The 17,761-nt window shown below is 42.8% G+C and overlaps 1 long non-coding RNA gene across 1 annotated transcript in view; it reads right to left on the minus strand.

The window, feature by feature from the left end:
- Positions 1-1,070: 1,070 nt before the first annotated feature.
- Positions 1,071-17,761, minus strand: part of LOC141373166 (uncharacterized) — a 67,038-nt gene continuing 50,347 nt past the window's right edge. Inside the window, exons 2-3 of the long non-coding RNA XR_012378867.1 lie at positions 2,939-3,007; positions 1,071-1,228 (exon numbers count right to left, since the gene is read on the minus strand). This is a non-coding gene — a long non-coding RNA (uncharacterized lncRNA). The remainder of the gene's footprint in view (positions 1,229-2,938; positions 3,008-17,761) is intronic.

Genomic DNA, 17,761 nt, shown 5'->3' on the forward strand with positions numbered 1-17,761 from the left:
ATAAACACTATTTGATGGTACCAAGTCATAAATTATTCTTCCCAAGTTTGTTCTTCTAGCCTCTTCTTCCTTGAGGCAGCCAGGCCATATCTTATACGGTTACAGGTTAAGCATCCAGCCTGAGAGTCCGTCTGAACCACAAAACGCAAAGAGCAATTTAAGAAAAAATTTTGTGAATTTCTATTAACTAAATAAAAAGTCACCCCTGTTTACCTAATTTTCCCAGAAGCAGAAAAACTAAAGGCCTATTGGCATGGCCTAGACAGACACTGCTGAGCAGCTTTCCAAAGAGCAAATGGTAAAAATAAAATAAAATGAAAAAGATTTGCCTGTCATGGGAGTTGGTCAATAAAATGCAACAGTGTTTATTACAACATTTAAAGTCTGTGATTAAGAACACCAAAAGGCCTAAACTAGAAAGGTTTTCAGCCTGTAATTTCCCTGCAGTCCTGGCCTGTACTTCCTTATGAGTTAGCTCAGCAGGGCTTTTTTCCATGTCCATCATCAGCTTGTAATTATTGCCATTCTCAAAGCTATGCCAGATGGGTCTTTAGAAGCAGGCATGCAGCTTGTTTATGAGAGAAAGAGCTGTAATATTACTCTACACAGAGACCTATCTGGTCCCACTCAAAGAGCCCTGCTCCTCCCTCCCCAGCCCACCCCCCAAACCTACCCCCACGACTATTCTGTCTTCCTCCCCTAGACAGCCCTGTCAGTTTCAGCTCCCTGTCCCAGCTGAATGGCCTGGTAAAGGACGGTGACCATGGGAGCCAAGAGATATCTCTATCTTCAAGCATATGGCCTCATCGTCACTTTCACCATTCACATATGGAGATGAGGCCAACACCCAAGGGAAAGATGCACTGTGGACTCCTTCCCCTACATATTCTTGGGCAGAGGCTCTATTTAAAACACCAGAGCTGCATGTCTACTTTTCAGAACACCGGTCTCCCTAGATACCACAACTGTGCGTTCCATTTCTCTTTTCTGGGAATTCCTCATTGGCTGGAAGTGAAATTCCCAGCAAGATTCTCAAGGACAAACCTTTACTCACTTTGTCTGGTAGAAGGATAAACATTTGTAAGAAGGTTGAGGTCAAGGAGCTGTACAAAGCAACACAGGCAAAGGCAAAAGCGCCTAACTGGGGGTTCATCTGGTGATAGGCCTGGGGTGTTAGGTATCCCAGAGGGCCAAGCAGAGCTTCAATCAGCAGTTAATGAGGCAAGACCTGCAACAGATAGCCACTTTTAACTTACAAAAGCTTTTAGATGTCTCTGTTTACTTTGATCCATTTCAGTTCATTTGAGCCTGGTTAGCGGGCATTTTCCTTTTTTTTTTTTCCTCCTTAGATAAACCCTCTGCTCCCACCCCATCTCTACCCCACCTCCCAAACAATAGTATCATTTACCAACTTTATACTTAAGTTTTGAGATTTTCTGTCAAGGTCGGCAACAATGATATAAAACACAAGGAGAGGAACACCGGTACCACAGTCCGCCTATAGAATTGTAATTTCAAAATCCCACCAGTGAAAGAGAAATGGAAAGGAGGACGGGACAGGAAAGGCTGCATTTTCAGACAGATTTAGTTATTTGTTTCTGATTAGGTGAAGTACACGTTCTTTTATCTCTTGTTATTTTACCCATGTGATGACCAGAGAGCTTTCTTTGTTAAACTGTTTCAGAGCGGATAAAACTCATTTACTGGAATGTGAAATAATCCCGAAAGAAACTGTACCTGATGGTCACAGACGGGGAGAGCACTTTACCTTGGCCGGAGTGCCCAGGCCCTGGGGCTGGGGCTGGAATTCCCAAATGGGAGGCAGAGAGAGCGCCTGCTCCGAGGGATTTGCACGTGGGTCCCCCTCTTCATGGGGATACTCTGGTGTAATGAGCTTTTAATTAGGTTGGCTTGGAGTCTGCCGCCACTGTACCGTGGACCCGCGCCTAAAGGGGACTTCCCCACCCACAGATGCAGCTAAAGGTCCTGGAACCCTTCCCGGCATGCCTTGGGTGAGCTCTCTATCCCGGCATGCCCTAGGCCACCCATCTTCCCAGCATGCCCTGAGGGGCCCTTCCTCCGACCTCACCCCTTTCTCTCTTTGTTTATAGCATCTGACGTACACCCTTTACTCTTTCTCTCTCTCCTCTTCCTGTGCCACTTCCCAATACACCTTTTCTTTGTTCAGAATATCATATTTGAGGCAGGTGTGCATTTAAAAAACAGAACAAAACAAACCTCTGGTCATCTAGCCAGCAAAATTAATTTCACAAATACACATGGGCAAGTTTGGTTTGACATATATATTGCTCAAAAATATACTTTTCTCAAGTGAACCATATTCCTATTCCCCACTCCCCACCCGTGTCCTGACATCTACATTTCCAGGAAGTATTATGAAGACATTAAAGCTGGTGGAAGGAACAGGATGAAATCTTTCTGCACTTCTACCCTTAAATAAATTGCAACTACTTTTAAATATTCTATTTGAAAACCTATCCAGTGAAGACCCTGAGGAATCATCAGGGAAGTAGAAGTTAGGAAACCCAATTTCTGTTTTGAGCCCTTCTTGTTGAAAAGGGAAGGACTAAGTATCCAACATTGATCTCATGTTACCTGCCAGGAAGGGTGTTAGGCACTGAAGGTGCCTTATCTGTGGTTCTCACAGTAGGACCTCAACAGTAATGATTTACATTTATTTTGCTCTTTACCAAGTCTTTAAAATGAAATCTAGATTAGTTTATCACTGAAGAACATCGAACTCTTTGGTTAAAAGGCATTAAGTTCAGAGAAAACAGATCCAGACATCTTAAACTACATGCATGAGAACAACAATAATAGTAATAGCTAATATTTATTCATTGCTTATTAAGGGGCAGCTGCTCTAAATGCTTTAGGATTCTGCATAATTTGTAATATGTTTAACGTGCAATCTTACCTAATTCTTGCAGTTAATGATGGTGGCAGTTGCTAAGCTGTAGGCCAAGTTATTCCTTTCATTCATGGTCTAGAGAGAGATGACACGGGCATGTTGAGTCACTCAAAACAGGCTCAAACCACCCCAAGGAGTTCGCCTGATGAAAGGTTTTCTTTTCCTTCAAAGCCACTTCCTGTGTCACATGACCTATATCCCTCCAAAGATAATAACACTGCATGCTGCCAGAACACTTTTATCCAAAGATCTCAAAGCATTTTCAAATGTTAATTAAGCCTTCACCATCCTGGAAGATAGCAATGCCAATCTCTCTGTTTAAATACTGTATTCCTGAACACAGGTTGTTCTAATCACTAAGAGGGAAAATGGAGGCTTCTCTGGGCAAATTCAGGGCATAAGCCACCACCCAAACACTTACGACACCCAAAATTCTCCTACCTCTCCTGGGAAACCACCGCAGCATCTCTATTCTAAATTGTTCCTTACTCCCACTGATTGTTTCCACTGGAAGAATCACATCCAAGAAAACAAGAAGTAGGAAAAAAAAGGCTTTCTAATAGTTCTACTTTGATGGGGATAGAAATGTAGTTAGAAATATATGCAATGTATATCTGCAAATATATAAACATTCTCAACAAACAGCTAGGTTTCTTTGTTACGTGCTTTTCATTTATCGTGATGACCAGAAGGGGGGAAAATGAACCAACTTTTCCCAAGGCTTCAATATGACTGTTCAGACCACAGTTAGTCTGCCCTCCTATTTCACAGGCATCCTGGACTGCTCTGATAGAGCCAGAGAGCAGTCAGAGTTCAGGCAGTTTATGTATCCTTTAGTCTGGATAAAGGAAGGCCATGTGGCAACCACTGTCCCTCAAGATTTGCCTTGCCTCCTTTCTAGTTTCATCTCCCTCCACTCTGCCACACTGGCTTTCTCTCCATCCTTCCAAAGGGCCAAAGTTTTTTTCCTACCCCAGGGCCTTCGCACAGGATTTTCCTGCTGTCTGGAATGCTTTATCTCCTATTCTTAATAAAACTCCCACTCTTAGTTCCCAGATTAAAGGTCACTTCTTCAGAGAAGACTTGCCTTTCTATTATTAAATTAGCTTCTATTATTCTCTCTAATGACAGACTGGATTATAATATAATGAGATTTTCTTTGTTTAGTGTCTCCCTTCTAGATTATAAACTCCATGAAAACAGGGACTTTGTCTATTCTGTTCACCACTGCATGACTCATGCCTGGCACTTTGGATGCCCTCAGAAAATATCTGTTGAGTAACCTGAGTGAATGTTTCTTTTTAACCTGGTTATAAATCACATGTTTCTCTTGAAGTGATATTATAGGATCTAGAGGACAATAGAGAAATAGATGTCAGAAGTTTGATTGTCATCGGTTAAGTTCTTAGTTCTTTCTATCAATATTGGGAATAGCAAACAATCTTAGAACTATTTGAGTAAATATGATTTATGGTGTATACTAAGCAAAGTAGGTGTTTTACCTGCATTATCTTAGTTACTGCTCCCAACGACCTTGACAGATAGAAGCTACTATTGTTCTCATTTTGTGGTCATGAGGACCAAGTAATTTGCCCATCTCTCTAAGTCTCTTCATTCTACCTGTTCATTTATTGAGCACTCACTGTTTGCCAGGCACTGCAGTGTAGAGCAATGAACAAGACAGTCATGGTCTCCTAACTGGAGCTTTTGTCCTTGATCCCACACAGCAATAATAGCACCTTTCATTCTGGCATGTAGTTGGTGCTCAATAAATATTTAAAACAGTGTGAATCAGGGTTAAAAAAAAAGATCCAAGAACTCTGATTGAATCCCTTCGAGTTTGAAAGGTCCCACAAAACTGCTACAGTACTGGTGTTCATTACATGACTTTCCCGGGGGACATATGATTTGCCATCCATTCTGTAAAGATGTAAAGTGCAGAAGGAGGTCACAAATCGCTCCAACGTTCTAATAAAAAAATACAGTGATCGATGATGAGAGTTTTAATTAATAGTGCCACATGGCAGCCAAAATGATCTTTCTAAAATACGAATTAGAAAATCAGATCATGTCTGTCTCCTGTGATTTACTATCTCATAGGGCTTCCCAATGGCCTTGGGATAAAGTCCAATCTCCCCACCTCCTTGATGTGGCTGACAAGAGCTTGACTCCCTCTTTGGAACCGTGTCTCTTTACTGACTTCACTTGCTACTTTGCAGTCTTTGTAAAAAAATAAAAAATAAAAAAATAAAAATTTAACTCCTCCAACACCTCTAGGCCTTGCACAAGCTGTTCCACCTTTTAGTAACACCTTCCCTGCATTCACACCATCACTACCACTCTTTGCCTGTGTCAAGGGGAGAGCTGATGTATGTGCAGGATTTTACTGTGAAGTGTTCTCAGGAACAATACCTGTGAAGAGAGGGATGCAGGATTGGGCAGAAGGAAAAACTGAACTACAATACAAGTTCAACTGAGGCCTCCACTGATCCCAGGAAGAGCTCTGGAACTGAGATGGCCCTTCAGAGATGTCCACATTAAGGCAAGAAGGTTGAACTTTTACCCCAATTGCCCCTGGAGATAGAGATAATCTTGAGCAAGAGGCTTCCTTCAGCAAAGGGCAATTTCTAGGGCAGGACCTCAGCTAAGAACCATGGGAGGACAACACTGTTGCCAGCAGGGGAATGAGTGTCCCAGTTCCTGAGGAGGTCCCTAGATGGCACACCACAACATCCGATGCAGTCTGGCTAACTCCCGTCCGTCACCTTTTTGGTCTCAAATATCTCTTCCTCCAGGAAGCCTCTCCTGACTCCCTAAGCCTAGGAGAGATGCTCCCACAAAGCACCTGTTGCTTCCCCATTACCGCATGCTTCACATTTCATTATAATCATTTGTTTAGGGAACCCTGCGTGGCTCAGTCAGTTGAGTGTCTGCTTTCATCTCAGGTCATGATCCCAGGGTCCTGGGATCGAGTCCCGCATCGGGCTCCCTGCTCAGTGGGAGCGTGCTTCTCCCTCTGCCTCTGCCGCTCCCCCTGCTTGTGCTCTCTCTCGCTCTCTCTCTCTGACAAATAAATAAATAAAATCTTTGAAACAAAATCATTTATTTGTCTGTATTCCCCCAGGAAAGTATAAACCACATTAAAAAAAGACATGGTGTTTATGTTATTAGCATTCTATCTACTAATATATAACTTACCACGAACAAATTTAAAAATGAATGACAAACTAAAGATTCCATTTTGGTTTTTTAGAAAATGTTACACAAATATCAAAAACGTCTGAAAGACCATCCACCAAAATATTGTCCATTGTGGCAGGATGAGGTGTGATTTTTTATTTCCTTCATTATGCCTATATCTAAATTTTTATAAGCACATTTGACTTTTTAAATTTTTTTAAAAGTTATAATCATTTTGAAGAAAAAACCCATGATTCTTACCATAATAATAACTCATATCAATAGACTCATCCCATAAAGTTACTATTTTTTACTATAATTTATAGTTCATAAAGCAAGTTTATATAAATGATTTTGTTTAATCTTGACAAAAAGTCAACAAGAATAAAAAAGCCAAGTATGAAATTCTGATTCCTACTGGATTGCAAAATAAAGCCAACCCTCTCAATCAGGAATGAGAGAATGTGCCCTCACAGCCTGGGAACCCAGCTGTCTAACATTTCATCTTCAACATGTTCATTTTTGATGAGGTCTTGCCAGGCTTTGGGGAAAACAGTGATATGGGAAGACCATATATAAGCCATCCCTCCCTATCTTCCCTGAGTCTCACTGGCTACATTCTTTGTCCTTACTTTTCTCTCCCTCCAAGTCCTATTCATAAAAGAGAATATTATGCCTCTCCCGTGGCCTTATTTTCATCATTTGTTTGCATAAGCCTAATCTACAAGGCCAGCTAGAGTTGAAAGCCCTGTTTTTCCCTTACATCTCATGTCCCCCCTTCTCTCCTATAATGATAACACTTCACATATGCATAGCACTTTCCAGAAGGCTTCTGCTTATATCACCTCGCTGGATCCTCCCAACAAACCTTTGAGGTCTGCACATCAGATACTATTACCCCATTTTAGAGATAAGGAAACCAAAACACAGAGAGGTTACGTGACTTGCCAAAAATCACAGTTAGTTACTGATAAAGACAGGACTAGAATCTGGGTCCTTACAGAAAAGCCCAGAACCCTCTACATTTTTGCTTTGATCTCCTAGTCTAGCATATGACCCCTTGATAGGGCCCTGCAGAATCTAAAGCTGGTTACAAACTCAACTGATGAGAGCAAGATTATGGGTTCAATTTCTGAGCAGGCCAGTAGTGACCCTTGCATCGGAATGGGCTAATGCATGGAGCTGACCTGCAAATGAAAGACCTAAGTTACAAAAGAGACTAATTGAGGGTGTGTAGATGATTCCATCGCCATGGCGGGCTGAACACCTTAATTACCTATTCTTTTAAGTCCACAAAATATATAAAATAACTATTTCTGTAAATAGACTATGCAAATCTCTGCTATAACTGTCACTTTCTGTCATCACAGTTTTCTTGGGATAGTCCCAATTTCTACCTATTGCCATAGTGCAATTAATGGCTCTCCCTTTCTCTTAAAAAAAAAAAAAAAAAAAAAAAAAAGATGTCCCAGTATGGAGGATAATTTATATGGTCATCCCACATACATTTTACAGAGAACAAATGTGCAACTTCAGTAGACACCAAACAGTATTGGTTTTCCAAGTGGCAAGCCCCAAACGTTGTAAGAAGGGGTTGCTGTTATAGAAATACACTGCTGGAAACCTTCCCAGTGTTAAATGGCCTTCACTAAAGACATGGTAAGACACACATCCCTTTGTGTTCTGTTGGGCTCAAGTTTTAAAATGTAGTGAAATTCTGGCTAGCTTCAATCCATTTGCTAAACGATTCTGGTTTTTCTGCACCTCATTCCCTCACCTGATATTATATCTTTGTCTCATTGCTTATCAGAAGTGTCCCTTTCCACATTCATTTTTTAAAATGAGAAGAAACAAATCAGAATTCACATTTTTTGGCTTAAAATTATAATGCCTCCTACATTTCCCAAAAGAATCCTGCCAAGGGAATGGCCTAGAACAATAGCTGTTTGCCAAAAGGTAAGAGGTAAGATTTTCACGGTAATTCCAACTCAAGGCTTTGAGCTTGTCTTTTTCTCCCCATCTGAAATACGGGGAGAATACCTGCTCTCAAGTTGCTGAAAAACCAGAGGAGATGCCATGTGAGTCACACAGTTGATGAACAATTGTATTTTGCTCTCCTTTGAAGTCCCAGTATTGCCTCAACATACAGACCTGGTCCTCAGTCTCAAGAAGCTTACAATCTCATTTCAAAGGACAGAGACAAGATAGTACATAATTATTAATTTTAAGATTTATTTGTTTATTTGACAGAGAGAGAGAGAGCGAGAGCAGGAACACAAGCAGGGGGAGCGGGAGAGGGAGAAGCAGGCTTCCCGCCGAGCAGGGAGCCCGTTGTGGGGCTCGATCCCAGGACCCTGGGATCATGATCTGAGCTGAAGGCAGATGCTTAAGGACTGAGCCACCCAGGTACCCAAGACAGTACATAATTAAATGCTAGGAATGTACATTCAAAAAGCAGTAGGTGTCAGCCTAAGGAGAAAGTGGTATGGATTGGAGTAGTGAGACAACAAGTCAGTGTTAATACTTTTCCTTAAGGGACATCTTATAGGTACTTTGAGAAAATGATCTGAAGGGTTATATAGCCACTTTCTCGAGATCTCCATGAATTCCTAATCAACATTCAGCTGAACTTTTCTGAATTTTGGACCTGGCTCCAAAATGACTCTGCCAGTCACTTCATAAAAGTTTTTCTCTTTGTTTTCATTTTTTTTCTTTACTTTTTTTTATTATGTTATGTTAATCACCATACAGTACATCATTAGTTTTTGATGTAGTGTTCCATGATTCATTGTTTGTGCATAACACCCAGTGCTCCACGCAGAACGTGCCCTCTTTAATACCCATCACCAGGCTAACCCATCCCCCCACCCCCTCCCCTCTAGAACCCTCAGTTTGTTTCTCAGAGTCCATAGTCTCTCATGGTTTGTCTCCCCCTCCGATTTCCCCCCCTTCACTCTTCCCCTCCTGCTCTCTTCTTCTTCTTCTTCTTTTTAACATATAACGTTTTATTTGTTTCAGAGGTACAGGTCTGTGATTCAACAGTCTTACACAATTTGGACTAATCCAATTCAGTCATCTGAGCAAGCAAAGATGGCAAAATGCAATTTCTGTTGAGAGAGATTCTTTGAGCCCTTTTTACAAAGATCTGTCTTCCCCCAGTCACTGTAACAAGCATAATCAGACTGCAGTTCTTTCTGCAGTATACATATATAAAGATTATGCCTAAAAGACATGAGCAAAGACATCCCAACACACATCCCAATAAGAAACAGACAGGAAGAGACAGAGTAACCTCAGATTCTTTGAAGCAAGAATGTAGCTATTCTATATCTCCTTCACAATCATTAATCATCCAGCATTACTGAGCACCTACTAGGTTCTCAAGCCAGGCACTAGGATGATCTCTGCGCTGCAGGAATATCTGAACTGGGAAAGAGCCCATAGCCAGACACTGAGCCAGGCTCTTTACCTTAAGTTATCTTCCCGGTTAGCCCCATTTTACAGATGAGGAAGCAAATGCTCAGAGAAAATACTATGCCCCAGTTTGCAAAGTGGTAAAGTAGGATTCAACAAGGGTTTTGGGGTTTCAAAGCTTCTGCTTTTTTTTTACCATCCCATGTTTCCTTTGTTCTCATTTTAATTGAGAGTCCTGTTAGTTGGCACTGCTGAAGAGACGGATCTGATATCTGGATGTTTTTTTCCACCAGATCCTCCCAGAAGAAGATGTCCTAACTTCAGTGCAACAAAAACCTGAGTGATAACATCAGATTTTGCCAGAATGGAGTTACATCCTGGCTGTCATACAGAAACCCAGGCTTCCGACAGTGAGCACACTATTATGTCACATTCTTTCAACAGCTCCAGGAGAACAGAGGAAAACAATGGTGTGGGTAATTTAAAATAATAGAGGATTTAAAAAAAAAAATCTTTGTATCTGTCTTTTGAATTAATTATATAATTATTTGAGTTCCTATCCCCAGTTTTCAAATGTTAAATTACAATTATTATGTAGTTATTGGAACAATGTTAGCTGAGTATTAGAGCAAGCCAGCCAAGAAACCATTGGGCAGCTGAGAAAGAATTCAGGGCCCAGCTTCCATGATGCCCAAATGCTGGTGGCATCAGACAGGTCACTAACTTGTCTGGCCTTCAGCTTCCTTGAGAAGAAAATAAAGGGGTTGGGCTAGAAGATTGACTGATTGATTCAGTAAATATTCATTAGTAACACACAGTCTTGGCCCTCGGGTGGTTTCCAGTCTACTAAAAGAGATAGTTAAGAGGACAAACTACTTTAATGCAGTGTGATAACTGTTATAAAAAGGTAAATAGAGAATGAAATAGAAGCGCAAAATTCACTTGCAGGGTACAGGAGAGGGGTACACTGTAGAGAGAGTGGTGTCTAAAGCAGAGGCAGAAAAAAACCAAAGGCAAAGTGTGCATATGCAAAGGGGGAGCAGGAGCAGTGACCCAGGCAGATCGAACAGTGAGGGCAAAGGCCTGCCAGGGGCCACCATGGTCCCTTAGGAAACTACAACTTGCTTACCATGTCCGGTTTGTGCAAAGGCAGCTGGGAGTGGGCATATAGGAGATGCACAGGGAGGCAGGGGCCCATCAGCAGCGGCCTCGTATGTCACCAAAAAGAGTTTCAACTTGATTCATTTCTTCAGAAACTATTTATCGATCTCACTATGAGGCAGGCATTTTTTCCTAGGCTCTGGGGTTACCAGAATAGTAACAAGAGAAACAGGTTCCTGTTTCTATAGAGCAAAATAAGAATCCATTTCAGGGTTAAAGCAGGGAGATGACATGATCAGAGTTTTAGAAAGACCACACTTGCTGCCGAGTAAGAATGGCTTGGAGAAGGATAAGCCTCTTTCAGCTATAAAATTCTGACTCCATGATTCAAAACTCGGGATGTAATAAATCCTAAAACTCTCCATGTTAATATTTACATTATATATGAATATCTAATTATATTCTTTTCATATATATATACATATATATATGAAATCTTATATAAATCTTTGGGTCACAGATTTCTTTGCAACTGTTCAATAAATTGAGTGGGTTCTTTCCCCAATTGTATGTTCAGACATGGGAACATTTATTTGGTGGGGAACGAGAACGAGCGACACATATTGCCCACTGTGGACATATAGAGGCAATGGGGAGGAGTAGGTATTAATAATTCCCACTTTACAAATGAGGACTACTGAGTCTCAAATTTCATCAACTCTAAATGTCATGTGGTGAGAACAGGGTAAAGCCAAGATTCAAATCTGATTTTCTGCTTTGTTTGTTTGTTGTACATCAAAGCCCATACTGTTTTATGTCCCAAAGCATAATTATCACATTGTCACCATTCTCCCTGAGCTCTGGGAAGACTAGTCAAAAACTAACTCATGGGTTTCAGCTGGTTGGCTCAGTATAGTTATTTTTCACGTAAACACGTCCTATTTTCTTTTTTTTTTAAGATTTTATTTATTTATTTGACAGAGAGAGACACAGCAAAAGAGGGAACACAAGCCGGGGGAGTGGGAAAGGGAGAAATAGGCCTCCACGGAGCAGGGAGCCTGATGCAGGGCTCGATCCCAGGACCCTGGGATCACGACCTGAGCCGAAGGCAGACGCTTAATGGCTGAGACTGCCAGGCGCCCCTAAGCATGTTCTATTTTCAAAGAAATTGCAAAACTCCTGATGTGCAGAGACCATGTGAATTTCAAAACTCTTCAGTGAGTTTATAGAAAACAGAACTCAGATCTAGTCTACCAAGTCTATCAAGTATTGAAAGCGGGAGTTTGAGGTAAGGAGAAGGTAACACTTTCCTTGGAGTGGACATGCACAGGTAGGGAAGAGAGAACCAAGCCTTGAGAAATATTTAGTACATCCTAGAAAGTTGTTTTCCAGTACAAGAAATACTGCTTTCAGGCACAAGAATTCCCTGAGCTTCCTGAAAATAAACCAAAAATAAATAATAAAAACCACCTCGGGCCTCAGAGCCCGTTCCTGCTCTGCTCACTTAGCATTTCCTCTTCTCCTGGTACATCGGCTTCCATCCCCTCCCCACGGAATCCTGGTTCTCATTCAGCAAGGCTGGGGGGTAGGTTTACAAGGCCTCCAGGAGCCTGGTGGCCTCCACACACTTCCTGGTCCCTACCCACCACCCCCAGATCTTCCGGAGTGCCCTGCTTCCTGTCCTGGAGCTAAGCCCCTTACGAGACTCACAGGAGGTGGGACGCTTTCTTTTCAAGCCCCTGAAGGTCTCTGTTTCCTTGCAAGCAAGACACCCACTGTAATTTATAAGTTAGCTATAACCGTTGAGTACAGGAAAGACGGACCATCTTTTTTGGTCATTTTGTTTGTTCTCATTTAAAGCATAGTATTCAATCACATCTGCTCACACCCAAGTGTAGCACTTGGCCGGTTATTTACCTTCTAACCCCAGATTTTCTTTGGGTGATCCACACAGTACACACAGCCTTGTGCTTTCTTAAACTATGCATGCTAATCCCGTTCCCCTTGCTAGGAAGTCGTTTTTGCAGCAAGCATTAGCTGCAGCGATTCTAGCCAATGAGATGAGAGAAGTCAGCTGATAGGAGAGGAAGGTCTGAGAAATACTACCTTGCTGGAATAAAAAGAAAAGAAAGAGAAAAGGAAGGAAGGAAGGAAGGGAGGGAGGCAGGGAGTGAGGGAGGAAGGGAGGGAGGGAGGAAGGAAGGGGGGAGAAAAGAGGCACGTAGGGGGAAGCAGCCCCTTCTTCCTCTAGGTCTGGTAACTGTAAGCATCCTAACCACCTTGCAACCATGAAAGGAATCCATCTGAGAACAGAGCTGACATGCTCAAGGTGGCAGAGCAAGAAGATGGAAAGAACCTGGGTCTTTGCATTCACCAGCCCTAGAGCTCCCTGACTACCAGGCTGCTTCTTATGTGAAGTAAGAACTTTTCCTCATCACTTAGTCATTTTGAGCCAGGCTTTCTGTGTGTTTGAAGATGACCTTGTCCACTGCAGAACTGATGACTGGGACAACAAACTTAGTTGTGAGATCAAGAAGACAGGCATGGGAAGATTGAGCAAGAAGAAAGGCTTTTGTGTCAAGGCAGTAACAATTCTGGGTCTGTCACTTAAATTTGTCTTCCAGTCCAGCTACCTATTGGGTTTGGAGATCATGAATAAATATTGAAAGAACCATTCATTTTTTTTAAATTCCATAAACAAACAAAAAAAAAATTCCATAAGCAGCATCCTCCCTCCCTTCAGGACTCCATGTGACGGAATGTATCATAGAGGCAGATTCCTCCCTAGTTTAAAACCAAACGTCTAGGGCTTCACTGTTTCCCTGCAGTGAGAGCCACTGGTGCTCAGCAGACATCCCCAAGAGATGGTGCTGAGAGTGGGGAGGAGCAGGGGTGTCCATGGAGCCTGCAGGGCCAGGAAGTCCCCCACCCCACCCCATAGCAGACATGGTGTCCAGCAGGTGCAGCACAGAACCTGTCAGAGGTCCGTGGTGACAAATGGCTCACAGCACTGCCTGGCAGGATGGGAGGGGTTTGCTTGTGAGCACCTGTGAGATCCTCTCTGGGGACTCCCAGAGATACTTAGAAGAATATTGCTGGAAACTGGAAACCTAGGGCCTTGTACCAATAGGTGGGAGCAAGGCAAGGGAAGCTTGAGTGATTGCTGTTTCTGTCACTTCATCCATACCTACAGATGGCAAAGAAGAAAGCAAGTGAGCAGAGAGAAAGCCTTGGTGGCCCTTAGGAAGGGAATATTTTCACAGAAGTTCCGGCAAAATAATACATCTGAAGTTTAGGTAGAGTATGAAAGTGTCCATTTTGAGTAGTTTTTCTTTGAGTCTATCCAAGCAGGATCAAAGCAAGAAAGGGTAATGTACCAAGAGGACAAGAATCTACTAACCAAATCAACCTTTAGATAATTCTGGTAACAGAAATCATTGCCTGAAACTTAACTTGACATTTTTAATCAGAGAAGCCAAAAAGAGAAGCACTCCTGAGATTCAGTCATAGAGGACTTTTTTTTAAAGATTTTATTTATTTGAGAGAGAGAGTGGGAGGGAGAGAGAGAGCACAAACAGGGGGAGCAGCAGAAGGAGAGGGAGAAGCAAGCTCCCCACCAAGCAAGGAGCCCGATGCAGGGGCTCGATCCCAGGATCCTGAGATCATGACCAGAGCCGAAGACAGAGTCTTAACCAACTGAGCCACCCAGGTGCCCCAGTCATAGAGGATTCTAAGTTGCACATGTTTGGGATGAGTGACCTGGGACTATAACACTAGAAAAATTAAGGAATTAAGCCTCCCCAAAATTCACTTCAAATCTGTACTGAAACAATATCATGTGTGTTGTATTCCCAAATCTGCTTCCCTTATTGGCTGTAACCCACATCATTGTAGGGTGTATGTGTGGCTTTAAAGACCCAAGATCATGATAAACAGCATACCACCTCTCACACTTGGCCTTGATGGGCCTTCCCAAAAGAGAAATTGGGTGGTCAAAATCCATATTTGCCTAACCCTGGAACAGAGAGGGCTGGTTTCTACAATCAAGAATCCAGTGAACACAGCAAAAGAGGAAGCAACACGATGCCATCGAGATGAGACTTCAAAATGGTCTGAGATGACAGAAAACTGGTGACACAATTAGCAAAACCTTCTACTTTAATCTTTTTACCTTTCTAAATCTACAAAACAAATCACACTTCAGGGAAAGGTTGAGGTAAATGGGAAATAGTATATTCATTTGGAAAATGTCCAGTCTGAAAAAAGCAGGCACTGATCATGGCATGGTCTAGAGCAAGGTTCTATTATATTTGTAAATGAACTTTAAAAGGGGTAATTCTTTAAGTACCTAGTTATTCCAAAAGGAAAGTTCTATTGCCCGGTGTTGACTTGCAGGGAGTGAGGCTTGCATCAGGGTTAGGTTCTGGCAGCTCAATCAGGATCAGGCAGGACTGTTAGAGTCCCGGGGAGAAGGAGGCAGAGTCTAGGTGAAAGTACAGAGCCATGTTCAAGAGATCATGTGGGGATAAAACCAGAAAAGTAGAACACAACACAAGATCAAGGAGCTGGCTCCAGGCCAGGAACAAGAAAAGAAGCCAGAAGAGTGAAGGAAAAGACCGGGGGAAGGTAGGGTTCAAGGTAGTAGAGTTCAGAAAGTTTGCTGTGTAAAGATCAGATGCCCAAAAGATTCTCCTCCCGGGTCTGCACTCACATGCACTCACATGGTCATCGTGGCTTAAAGGAATAGGTAAAGGGAAAATGGAATGACTCAAGGGAAAATAAATTCCAGAATAACTCTGGCCTTTCTGTCTCCACCCTCGAGCATCTTGACCCTCCATCTCACTTCTCATACATAAAACGTATGGGCAGCAAATAACTCCTACATATATACCGGTATCTTATAAACAAATAAATGTTTTAAAATGGAATTTCAAGCACAGTTTCAAATATGTTGCAGGGGAGGTTCAAAAGAAGAAATAAATCACTTCAAGTCAAGAAGAGAACAGAAGAAAATATGCTAAGATTTTTGAGCACTTACTATGTGCCAGGCACAGATTCTCACTGCAGTCCTGAAATACCATTAGCCCTCATCATTACAGGAGGAAACAGAGACTCACACAGTCCATCCCCATACAGTCCAGGAGAGACAGATGCAAGGCCAAATACGACTCCAAAGCTTCCTCTCGAGAGAACCAGGGACTCGAGTTTCAGGCCAAAGAAATGGCATGTGGTCTGAAGCTTGCAAGAGGACAAGGAGAAGCCAAAAGGGAGTTGCTGGACTTGAGCATTCCAGGAGAGGAAGCAAAGTGACCGAATGGGGACAGGTAGGAAAGGCAACTATTGTCAGAAAATGCAGAGTAGAGTGAGCTGGAAACAACATGCAACAAGGAGAGGCACAGAAAGGAGCAGGGTAAGGGTGAGTTGTGATCAGAGCCTGGAAATTCTTCCCCACAAAGTCATGTATCACCCTGCTTCTACCTCTGTGTTCTCCGGATGCTGCCGAGGGTCCCCTCGAGCAAATCACTGCAGGTCAAATTAAAGTTCGTACCTAGTTCTCTGGACTCCTCAACCTGCCCCAAATCATCCACAAGGGCCCTCCTGGAGTCAGGGCTGGAAACAAAGGCCTCACCTGGCAAACATCCAGGGGAGACCTCATTCTTGAGCTTTTACGGTGTGTTTTGTTTTCAAAGAATATTTCAGCTTCTGGAATATCACACTTATTTAAAAGTCTATGATCTATAGTGATGAAACTCCTCGGTTCATCCCTGGGGCTCCCCGGCTGTCACATAAACTAGTGTTTTACTTCTAGCTTATACCTCAGAGAGTCTGGAGACTACTGGAGCTTTTACATGTGTCCCTGAGAGGGTCACAGTGTTGCCATCCCTCCACAGGCTTCCTCTGCAGCCTGTGCCTCTGACCTCTGCACTCATCTGTTTCCCATGATTCCTACTGGGCCCCAGGGCGGAGCAGTATAACATAGTACGGCATAATTCACTTTTATAGAGCATCCTTCATGCGAGCTATCACAAGGAGCTAATCAAATGTTGACGAGAAAGGGTCTGCTGCAGGATAAGATTTAAAGGGAGGAACTGATTTAGTGGCTCCGGGGGCAGAAAAGAAATTTCAGATAGATGGGCTAGGCGCAGGGAAAGAACAACCCCCGCTGCGGTAAAATGTGGGTGGAGGGAAGTGGCTAAGGCTGAGGGAAAGAACACGGAGGGGTCGAGAAGCCCCTGGCATCCCAAGAAACAACTACCAACATTTTCACAAGCCAAGGTGATGTGGATTTCATTCAGGAGAGTAAACGAATCATGAGAAAGCCTTTAGGTCCAAGGAACAGAAACGCCAGCCCAAAAGGATTTGAACAACGAGGAACGTTAGGAGCTCACATAACGAGTCCTCCTAAGTGACGGTGGCCAGGTTCATTCGGTGGTCCAACAATGTCAGCAAAGTCCCAGACTCTCGTCTTCTTTCTGTTCTGAAGACCACAGGGTGTCAGAGTTGTCCTCACAATTGGTATTCCGCAGGTCCCAGGAAGGCTGACGCAGTTCCAAGTGTCACACCTAGCTATGGCAACCAGTAGGCACAACAATAGAAGGCAACAGAAGAAAGAGAGGCTGTTTCCCAGCTGGTCCACTTTTAAGAGTGAGGAAATTCATCCCAGAAACCCCCAGCAGACTGAGCTCCGAGGTCCCTTTGGCCAGCGTCGGAGTCTCGTCCCTTTCTAAATCAAACTCTAGCAAGGATAGGATCATCGTGATTCGTTTAGACCAATCAGGATTCACTTCTAAGTCACATAAGAGAAGGGGGGACCCCCAAATCAAGGCTTTTCCCATAAGGAAAAGGGAACAATGGCAACTGAGAGGTCAACCCACCCTAACTCACACAAGATGAGCAAGACGGGCATTGTGTCTGTTGACCCCTGGAGGAATAGCATACATCCAATACATAATTACCTACACAATTCAGATTAATTGTTTAGAATTTAGGAGGATCATAGTGGGGGGGAAAACTCCTATACTGAGAAAGAAAATAAGAATTTCTAAGCATAAGGGTATATTAGGAAGAGGCAGGGTTGGGGGGAGCTGAATCTTGGCTTCATTCTAGAGTGAAATTAAACATATTTAAAGATGG

The sequence above is a fragment of the Callorhinus ursinus genome, unplaced genomic scaffold, assembly GCF_003265705.2.
Source record: "Callorhinus ursinus isolate GAN/ISIS: 27379988/994484 unplaced genomic scaffold, GSC_fseal_2.0 scaffold8, whole genome shotgun sequence".
NCBI classification, from domain to species: Eukaryota; Metazoa; Chordata; class Mammalia; order Carnivora; family Otariidae; genus Callorhinus; species Callorhinus ursinus.